Source organism: Entelurus aequoreus, linkage group LG09 (assembly GCF_033978785.1).
Source record: "Entelurus aequoreus isolate RoL-2023_Sb linkage group LG09, RoL_Eaeq_v1.1, whole genome shotgun sequence".
Taxonomy (NCBI): domain Eukaryota; kingdom Metazoa; phylum Chordata; class Actinopteri; order Syngnathiformes; family Syngnathidae; genus Entelurus; species Entelurus aequoreus.
This window is the reverse complement of record NC_084739.1, coordinates 53,384,782-53,394,760: the sequence shown is the minus strand read 5'-3', so window position 1 is coordinate 53,394,760 and position 9,979 is coordinate 53,384,782. Positions and strand designations below refer to the sequence as shown.

Below are 9,979 nucleotides of genomic sequence, written 5' to 3'. Positions count from 1 at the left end.
GTCTTTAGCTGTGGTCGGTTGGTATACTACAATTACCTTGAAATACATTTCTGAGGAAATGTGATTTTAATTCCAACACACTCAAGATGAACTACTGGGAGGGTTATCTGTTCACTTTTAATGTTTTCCCTTACATAAATCATAACTCCTCCCCCTTCAGTCACTTGATCTGTTTTTTCTGCAATCTTGTACCCCGGGACATTAATTAGAACAAAAGGTGTTGCAAGTTTTAACCATGTCTCCGATAGACAAAGGTACCCCAGATTAGAGTCTGACAGTAACTGCTGGATTTGTTCAGTATGTTTCCTGTTGTTTAAAGTTTAATGATGCAGACACGTTTGTTACTGAGTACTTTCTACAGACTTCTGTCTCTATGCGACTTTGTGTATGTAATAAGAAACTATAATTCTTTGATATGCTTAAATGTGTTATTTCAGCTCAGCTGTTGTGTAGCTTCTAGGTCCTTGTAGCCTACAGCAGTAGTGTCCAAATTGCAGCCAATAGCTATGTTTTTAACAGACAACCGAAATAATTAAAAATGTGGTATTTGCGTATCGGTTCACTCAGCGGCAGCTACGCCCTGTTTTATCATTCGACCTGAATCTTTGGTTTCGTAGGCAGGACAGAGGGCAAGGGAACAATGTGGGACAGCAGTTGTCCATCTTATACCATGCTAATTGTTGTAAGGATAGTTCACATGAGCGGCCATACCTTGAGTTCCACCATATATAAGAGTCAAAGGGCTCCTATTTAATCACAGCCAGAAAGAGTAACTTGTGGGGTTCCACAAGCCTTGTTATTGGGACCTAAGTTTTTTATACTTAATCTAAATGATATTTGTTCAGTATCTAATAAATTAAATGTATTACGTTTGCAGATGATACAAATGTATATTGTTCAGGAGAAAACTTGAAGAAAGCGTTGAGGAAAATCGAGGTTGAGTTGACACTTATAAATGGAGTCCATTTGCAGCTCCTTCTGACCAAAAGCATCGATAACTTGTTTATAGAAGTCTTCCTTATTTTCTTTCTTCAGTTTTAAAAGTATCTGTTTCGATGGAGATATTCCTTTAATTATTACCTCCTGCTTCGATTGAAAGTCCAGTTTAGAAAACTGTTTTATTTTAGATACCGGTATGTAATCCTCCATGTTAAAAGTTCAGGCAGAGGAAAAAAAAAAAATCTCTTGCTGCGTGTGTTCACTTCTTCTGCAGTACCGGAAGTCGCAAGAAGGATCACTAGCGCGGCAGCGCCCTCTACCACCAGGAGGCGGGAGTCATTTAATGACTTATACAGTATTTCACACACGCAGCTACGGTATATTAATAAAACATAGCTGCTTACTGTTCTCTTTAGCATACTGTACCGGTATTCAATAGCTTGGACCTTAAATCCTACTGAAAAGCTCTTTATCTTTTTTCCTTTGTGCGACTGAAAGCAGCTTCCTCCATTTTGAAAATGAGGACAGATGCGTCACTCGTGACGTAACGAATTTGACCCGGTGGAAGTTCTAGCCATATGCTAAATATTTTGCGAAACGAGTTCGACCCGGCGAAAATTATAGACATGCGATAATAAAATTAATATTTTGCGAAATGAATTTGATCCAGCTTCAATAATAAACCGGCGATAAGGCCAAGCATGCGTTAATTATTTTGAGAAACGAGTTTGACCCGGCAGTAATTCTAGACGTGCGAATACTATATTCCCTGCGCCAATTCAAGGAAATACGGTATCTTAGTTTTATTTATATTCAAAGATAATTTATTTGTGTCCATCCATTTGTTTACCATGTTTAGTTCTGTGTTTACTGTATTTATGAGCTCATTATAGTCATCACTACTGTAGAATAAATTTGTGTCGTCTGCAAAAAGTATAAATTTCAGTATTTTGGATGTATTAAACATGTCATTAATATATACATTAAACATTTTTGGCCCCAACACGGAGCCTTGGGGGACACCACAAGCAATGCCAAGAGTATCAGATAAAAATTTACCCATTTTAACAAACTGTACCCTCCCTGTTAAATAACTTTTTAACCAGTCACCAGCCAGCCCCCTAATTCCATATATTCCCATTTTATCTAGTATAATTGAATGATTAATGGTATCAAATGCTTTCTTTAGGTCAATAAAAATACCAACTGCATATCTTTTATGCTCCAGTGCATTAGTAATTTCCTCAATAGCTTCAGTTATTGCCATTGAAGTTGTTCTTTTGGACCTAAAGCCATACTGACCGTCATTGATTATATGATGCTTCTCAAGAAAAGATTCAAGTCGAGAGTTAAATAGTTTCTATAAGATTTTTGAGAACTGAGGCAAAAGAGAGATTGGTCTGTAATTGGTGAAAGCGTGTTTGCTGTCACTTTTGAAGAGCGGAGTTACTTTAGCGATTTTCATTTGACTTGGAAAGCAGCCAGTCTGGAATGATAAATTACATATATAAGTTAATGGTTTTAAAATATTCAGGATAACATTTTGAACCAATATCATGTTGATATCATGGCAGTCAGTGGAGCACTTACTTTTACACTTCCGCACAATGTTTGTCACTTCCTGCTCATTTGTAGCTGAGAGGAAGAATGATGAATAATTCTGTTCAATAGTTGATTTTGTAACTCCATTGTCTGGGATATCAACAGCCAATTTAGGACCAACATTTACAAAAAAACTATTGAACTTGTTTACTACATTAGTCATATTATAATCTTCACCGTTTTCATCAATAAAGTAATCAGGATATGTCAACTTGGAATATCCTTGTTTTATTAGACTATTCAAAACATCCCAAGTTCCTTTTATATTATTTTTGTTTTCATATAGTTTTTTTTGACAATATAACCGTTTGCTTGTTCTTATAATATCAGTTAATTTATTTTTGTACTTCTTGTATCGTTGTTCGACTTCTTTTGTTTTTATTTTGATGAAAAGTTTGTAGAGATTGTTTTTATTTTTACAGGCATTAATTATCCCTTTTGTGATCCAAGGGCTATTTTTATTTTTTCCTTTTATAAAATATTATTTTACGGGGCAATGTTTATTATGCAGGGAAGTAAAGATGTCTAAAAAATTACAATAAGCACTGTCCACATTAGGTTCTCTGTATACTGAAGTCCAATCCTGAACTGCTAAACTATTGTTTAGGGCACATATTGTTTCCTCAGTTGTTATTGGTTTAGAGATTTTTGCCATAGTGTCTTTGGTTTTCTTGAGATGACAGTCATATAAAGTAAAAACAGGTAAATGGTCAGTGATATCACATGAAAATAGGCCACTGGTGACTTGATTTCCCATAATGTTTGTAAAAATGTTGTCAATGATTGTGGCACTATGTGTTGTTATTCTGCTTGGTTTGGTTATGGTTGGATATAGAGACTAGCTGTACATTGTGTCAATGAAGTCATCAACATGTTTTTGCTTGGTTGAGTTTAACAAATCAATGTTAAAATCACCACAGATAAATATGTTTTTTTGGTTCACAGAGGAAAATAGTTTACCCATCCACTCATTGAAAGTTTCTATGCTTGAACCAGGTGCCCGGTATACACAGCTCATGAAGATATTTGTCTTTTTGTCATTTAGGATTTCCACTGTTAAACATTCAAATAATCCATCGACTGCTATGGTCATGTTTGTTAAAACTTTAAATGTAACAGTTTTATGAATGTACAATGCGACCCCTCCTTCTATTTTATTTATTCTGTTTATGTATGTTAATTCATAGTCATTCAGACTAAAATCAATACCTTTATCATTGTTGAACCAGGTTTCAGTGATTGCAACAATGGTAAATGAATGACTAAATTCTTTCAAGTAATCCTTGATAGCCTCAAAGTTAGTGTACATGCTTCGACTATTGAAATGTATTATAGATAGACTATTACACTGTATATTGTTCACTGTTTTTATATTGTTCGCGGGTAAAATAATTACAGTTTTTAACAATCGCAGAGAAAAAATTATTATCAGGGTCTATGTCCATATCAGTCTCTGTTGTGGTGTGCTCTTGATACTCACACATGTCCAGTTCTTTTTGTTGATGTTGGAGATTCTGTAACATGTCCATATTAATACTTGGTGTGGTCTGTGTTCTTGGTGTGGGTAGCATTGAGATGATGTAAAAGTCACAAGCTACATTGATACCAAGTACTGCATCAATGTCAATACTTATCAAGATCTTCTATTTTCCTTATCACCAAGACTTTTGCTTCCTCCGGCATCCCATTTAGTTTGATGAAGATCTTACAGTTCGTTACCCAGGTTTGTTGAATCTTGCTTTGCCTTTTAAGTTGTCGTGCGACCCTTGCGATGTCAGCATTTTTCTTGGTCAAGTGTTCATTGATGAAAACATCTGTTCCTTTGAGTTTGCGTCCTTGCCTTAATAGTGCGATCTTCTTCTTTCTGTTTGCGAATCTCATGATGACAGCGGGTGGTCTCTGGTTCCTCATGGGCAGTGGGTGACAAGCCTCGATGTGCTCCAGGTCCATCTCTATCCCCCTGCTTTGGAGATAGGAGGCCACCTGTTGCTCCACCGACTGTGCCTCCTGCACGCTGGGCTCCCCGCTGTCCGCGGCCACCGCACGCGCGCAATTGCGTGGCTTGATCTTGATCCCGGTGATGACCACATCATTCATGCGGGAATATTGCTCCAGCTCGTCCACTCGCTGCTCCAGGTCCACAATGCGCCGATCTTTTTCCACGTTCTGGAGGCGCAATTGTTTCACCTCCTCCAGTAGACCCAAACGCTGCTCCTGGTGCTCCCTCACCGCAGTCACATCACCGCACAGGGAAAGGAGTGTGAGCCTCATCTCCTCGAACTCCTCCGATGTGGGGCTTTTCCTCGGTGCAGGCATCACGATCTATCTGCCGACGCATCCAGCAACAGAAGGAAAAATCCACCTCCGTATCTCAGGCCGGTAATGCTAGCCGGCTCCGGTGTGCTAGCTCGCAGCACCGATCGACACAAGCTACAAAGTGTCACGGCACAGTGACACAGCGAAGCCAAAAAAGCACAAAAGTACAAAAAAGTACAAAAAGTTGTACTAGCTTTGCACAAGGCGATTGCCAAACTCAACAGCCCCACTTCGAAAACAGCCAAACGCACGCAAACTCCAAACCGGAAGTGACGTGAGATGCTTCACACTCCAAACCGCCAAAATTCTATTAACAATCCCCTTATTGTTAAAACAAGAAATCACAAGTTTTCAACAAAAACACAGACAAATAATCACATATAAAACAACTCAATCCAACCATAATTTACCCCATTCCAGGTTGTTTTTGGAGAACCTGACTAGACCTATATTTTATCAAAAATAGGTTCAGCAATTAGTCTTACCGATCCCGTTCTCTCCAGACAGACAATTTTTACACATTAAGCAAAACTGCTTACCTTGTGATGTGCGTGTGTAACCTTTGTCTGCCTGAGAGAGAGAGAGCGGGAGCAGCTGTCGACCTGCAGCGTTCTGGACCATCCTGTTCGTGACGCCAATTTTGTGTAGTGGATTGTCCGAAGCTTAAACAGCAACAAAAGTGAATTTAGTACAAAAAGTTTATTTACCCATAGTCAAAAGTGCAAGTCGGATTGAGCTGTCCATGCAGACAAACAAACGTCCTCCGGAGGACACAAGAATCAAGCAATCTTCTAGAGTCCTGGTCTCCTGGCCATTTTATCTGTTTCCCCACACCCCAAGGTCCCGTTTTCGACATGTTTGTTTTCCAACATCCTTGAATCCCTTAGTCATGCTTAGACAATCAAAACATTTTGTAGAATGGTCAGAGCGACTCCATATTCAACTTTGTCCTACATCTGGTCCTTCAATGGTATAGAATAGAAGAGAAATGAAATGAGCAGACATTCTTAATAGACACGAAATATAGTTCAAAGGTCAGAAATTCTACTACAGTAGTAAAACCTAAAGTTTGGTAGTACTAATCCTCCTGATGATGTGGGTCTCTGTAAATAATGCTTACGTAATCTGAGTCTTTTTAGTCCAAATGAGGTCTACAATCTGACCATCTAATATACGAAAGAAGGACTGAGGGAAAAAAAGTGGTATACAATGGAACACATAAGAAAATCACAGAAGTACATTTAATTTAACACAGGACCAGCAATCAAAATCTCCCTGGATTCTGGACAACAGTAGAACAAGGTTGACTTTGTAAAGCTATGCAAGCGTATGTGTGACCTGGACGGCCAAGTATGTGAAACTTTGCGAGGCAATTTTAAGGGGGAAAATTGTGCAGAAGATATTTCATAGCAGCAGCATTCACAGGAAATATTTCACTTTTACCCAAGTTTAATTTGTAACCAGACACATGACCAAAATCTTGGGGAGAACTTATGGTAGCCGGGACCAAGAAAAAGATGTCCGAGACATACAGAAGGAGGTCATCTGAATAGAGAGAGACTTTCACCTGCACAATGTATCTAGATATGCCCGTAATAAGAGGATTGTTGGAAAGCGCTATTGCAGAGGCTCATTGGCAAGAGCAAAAAGCAATGGGCTCAGGGGAAAACCCTGCCGCGTTAAAAGGTAAAGGCGAAAATATTCAAATAGAATATTATTTGTCCTGACCAAGGCCTCAGGAGATTAATATAGGAGCTTAATCAATTAAATAAAACTGTTACCAAAGCTGAATCTCTCCAGGACATAAAATAGATAATACCACTCCACTCGGTCGGATGCCTTTTCCTCATCCATAGATATCACTGCCTCTTCAGTGTTAAGAGCAGGCATATCATAAAATATATTGAAACAACGTTGAATATTAGAAAAGGAGTGCCTATTCCGAATGAACCTGGTTTGATCCACATTAATAAAAGAAGGGAAAATAGTATCCAGACATAAAGCCAGCAGTTTGGATAATAATTTAAAGCCTACTTTTAACAAGCTAATAGGACGATACGAAGTTCACAACAAAGGGTCCTTGCCTTTTTTCAAGAGGAAATACATTGACGCTAAGTTGAGCATTTGCGGGAGACAGCCAGATTCAAACGATTCATTGTACATGTCCAATAATAGGGGGGCTAGCTTATGCCACATTTTTTGAAGGGAGGATAGCCATCTGGTCCCAGGGATTTTCCGTTTTGTAGTGACAACGCTGCAACATTTAATCCCGCAGCAAAAATATTTAAAAACAATATTAAACTCAGGAGTAGAACAATAAGCAGATGAGTACAGGGATATATAGAAATACTTAAATACATTATTGACCTCAAGATCATCCATAACTATACCTGAATCAGATTGAATCTGCAAAATATAATGGGATGCTGATATTTTGCGTAGTTGATGAGCTAATAGTTGACCAGCTTTATCACCGTGTTAATAGAACTGAGATCTTGATCGCAGCATTTGTTCAGTAGCACAATCTGTCACAAGGACATCAAATTCTACCGAGAGCTGAAGTATTATATTTTAAACATTAATCATAATTAGCTTCAAGCAAATTATATGCGTACAAATATTAGTGTAAGAAATAGAAGATAATGAATCACATGTGTATCTGTATTGGCAGCCATACAATACAAGAGTGCAGTATTCTGAAAAACATTAGAAAGTGGTTTCAAAACAACCCATGCATTATCCTAAAGTAGATAAAAAGGTTGCACATTTATATAGCAGAACTACATACCACAGAGTATTGTGAGCAGTGTTTTGAACCTGAGTGGATACAAACGAGCCCTCCAGCTTGACACAAATACAGTATGCAGATATAGTAGTTTGGTAGCTTTGTTATGGTACTGATTAGGAGCTGTCAAACGCAAATGATGCCGGTTCTAGCACTCCGTAGCCGTTTATCTTATTCAGTTTCATCTGGTCCACAAGGAGAAGGCACTCGGTCTCCAGAACGGGTTCTTTCTTGGTGAACAAGTGGCTGATCTCCATGAAAGTCTTGTTTTTGGTTTCAGGCATGACAGCGTAGACGTAGACGGCCACAAGTATACAAATGCTGGCGAACACCAAGTAGCAGTAAGACCCAGCTGACATCTGGTAGGATGAAAAAGAAAAGCATGATTATGTCTTAAGTTTTTTATTTTTTTCAGGTTTTTTTTTTTTTTTTAGCATGTCCTGTCGAGCTACTTAGGCAAATAATACTCTTGATGTATATGCTCATATCTGCTGTACAGATGTACTCTACAAAAGACAAGTGTGGGATACTTCTCTTGTTGCCTTATTTGTATTTGACTTTATTAAATAGATTTATTTAATGTTTGTCGCAGCTGGACCGAAACAGGAAGGGATATAAAAGAGAAAAATGATAACAGAGGAGGGGGAGATTGCGGAGACATGAGGGGGATAAAAGATACAGAAAACAAAAAAACAAAAAAAACAACAACAACAGAACAACAGTAGCAACTACGATATGTACAAATTTGACCAGTGTTGGGTTAGTTACTGAAAACCAGTAACTAGTTACAGTTACTAGTTACTTTATTTCAAAAGTAACTTAGTTACTAACTCAGTTACTTACACCAAAAAGTAATGTGTTACTGTGAAAAGTAACTATTAATTACTTCTATTTTTACAAACCCCGTTTTAGTTGGGAAATTGTGTTAAATGTAAATATAAACGGAATACAATGATTTGCAAATCCTTTCCAACCCATATTCAATTGAATGCACTACAATGACAAGATATTTGATGTTCAAACTCATAAACTTTATTTTTTTTTGCAAATAATAATTAACTTAGAATTTCTTGGCTGCAACACGTGCCAAAGTAGTTGGGAAAGGGCATGTTCACCACTGTGTTACATGGCCTTTCCTTTTAACAACACTCAGTAAACGTTTGGGAACTGAGGAGACACATTTTTTAAGCTTCTCAGGTGGAATTCTTTCCCATTCTTGCTTGATGTACAGCTTAAGTTGTTCAACAGTCCGGGGGTCTCCGTTGAGGTATTTTTGGCTTCATAATGTGCCACACATTTTCAATGGGAGACAGGTCTGGACTACAGGTAGGCCAGTCTAGTACCCGCACTCTTTTACTATGAAGCCACATTGATGTAACACGTGGCTTGGCATTGTCTTGCTGAAATAAACAGGGGCGTCCATGGTAACGTTGCTTGGATGGCAACATATCTTGCTCCAAAACCTATATGTACCTTTCAGCATTAATGGCACCTTCACAGATGTGTAAGTTACCCATGTCTTGGGCACTAATACACCCCCATACCATCACAGATGCTGGCTTTTCAACTTTGTGCTTATAACAATCCGGATGGTTCTTTTCCAAAAACAATTTGAAATGTGGGCTCGTAAGACCACAGAACACTTTTCCCACTTTGTATCAGTCCATCTTAGATGAGCTCAGGCCCAGCGAAGCCGACGGTGTTTCTGGGTGTTGTTGATAAACGGTTTTCGCCTTGCATAGGAGTTTTAACTTGCACTTACAGATGTAGCGACCAACTGTAGTTACTGACAGTGGGTTTCTGAAGTGTTCCTGAGCCTATGTGGTGATATCCTATACACACTGATGTCGCTTGTTGATGCAGTACAGCCTGAGTGATCGAAGGTCACAGGCTTAGCTGCTTACGTGCAGTGATTTATCCAGATTCTCTGAACCTTTTGATGATATTACGGACCGTAGATGGTGAAATCCCCAAATTCCTTGCAATAGCTGGTTGAGAAAGGTTTTTCTTAAACTGTTCAACAATTTGCTCACGCATTTGTTGACAAAGTGGTGACCCTCGCCCCATCCTTGTTTGTGAATGACTGAGCATTTCATGGAATCTACATTTATACCCAATCATGGCACCCACCTGTTCCCAATTTGCCTGTTCACCTATGGGATGTTCCAAATAAGTGTTTGATGAGCATTCCTCAACTTTATCAGTATTTATTGCCACCTTTCCCAACTTCTTTGTCACGTGTTGTTGGCATCAAATTCTAAAGTTAATGATTATTTGCAAAAAAAAAAAAGTTTATCAGTTTGAACATCAAATATGTTGTCTTTGTAGCATATTCAA

The 9,979-nt window shown here is 38.4% G+C and overlaps 1 pseudogene; it reads right to left on the bottom strand.

Moving 5' to 3' along the window:
• Nucleotides 1-6,120: 6,120 nt before the first annotated feature.
• The window catches only part of LOC133656996 (solute carrier family 2, facilitated glucose transporter member 9-like), a 68,907-nt pseudogene continuing 65,048 nt past the window's right edge, over nucleotides 6,121-9,979 (bottom strand).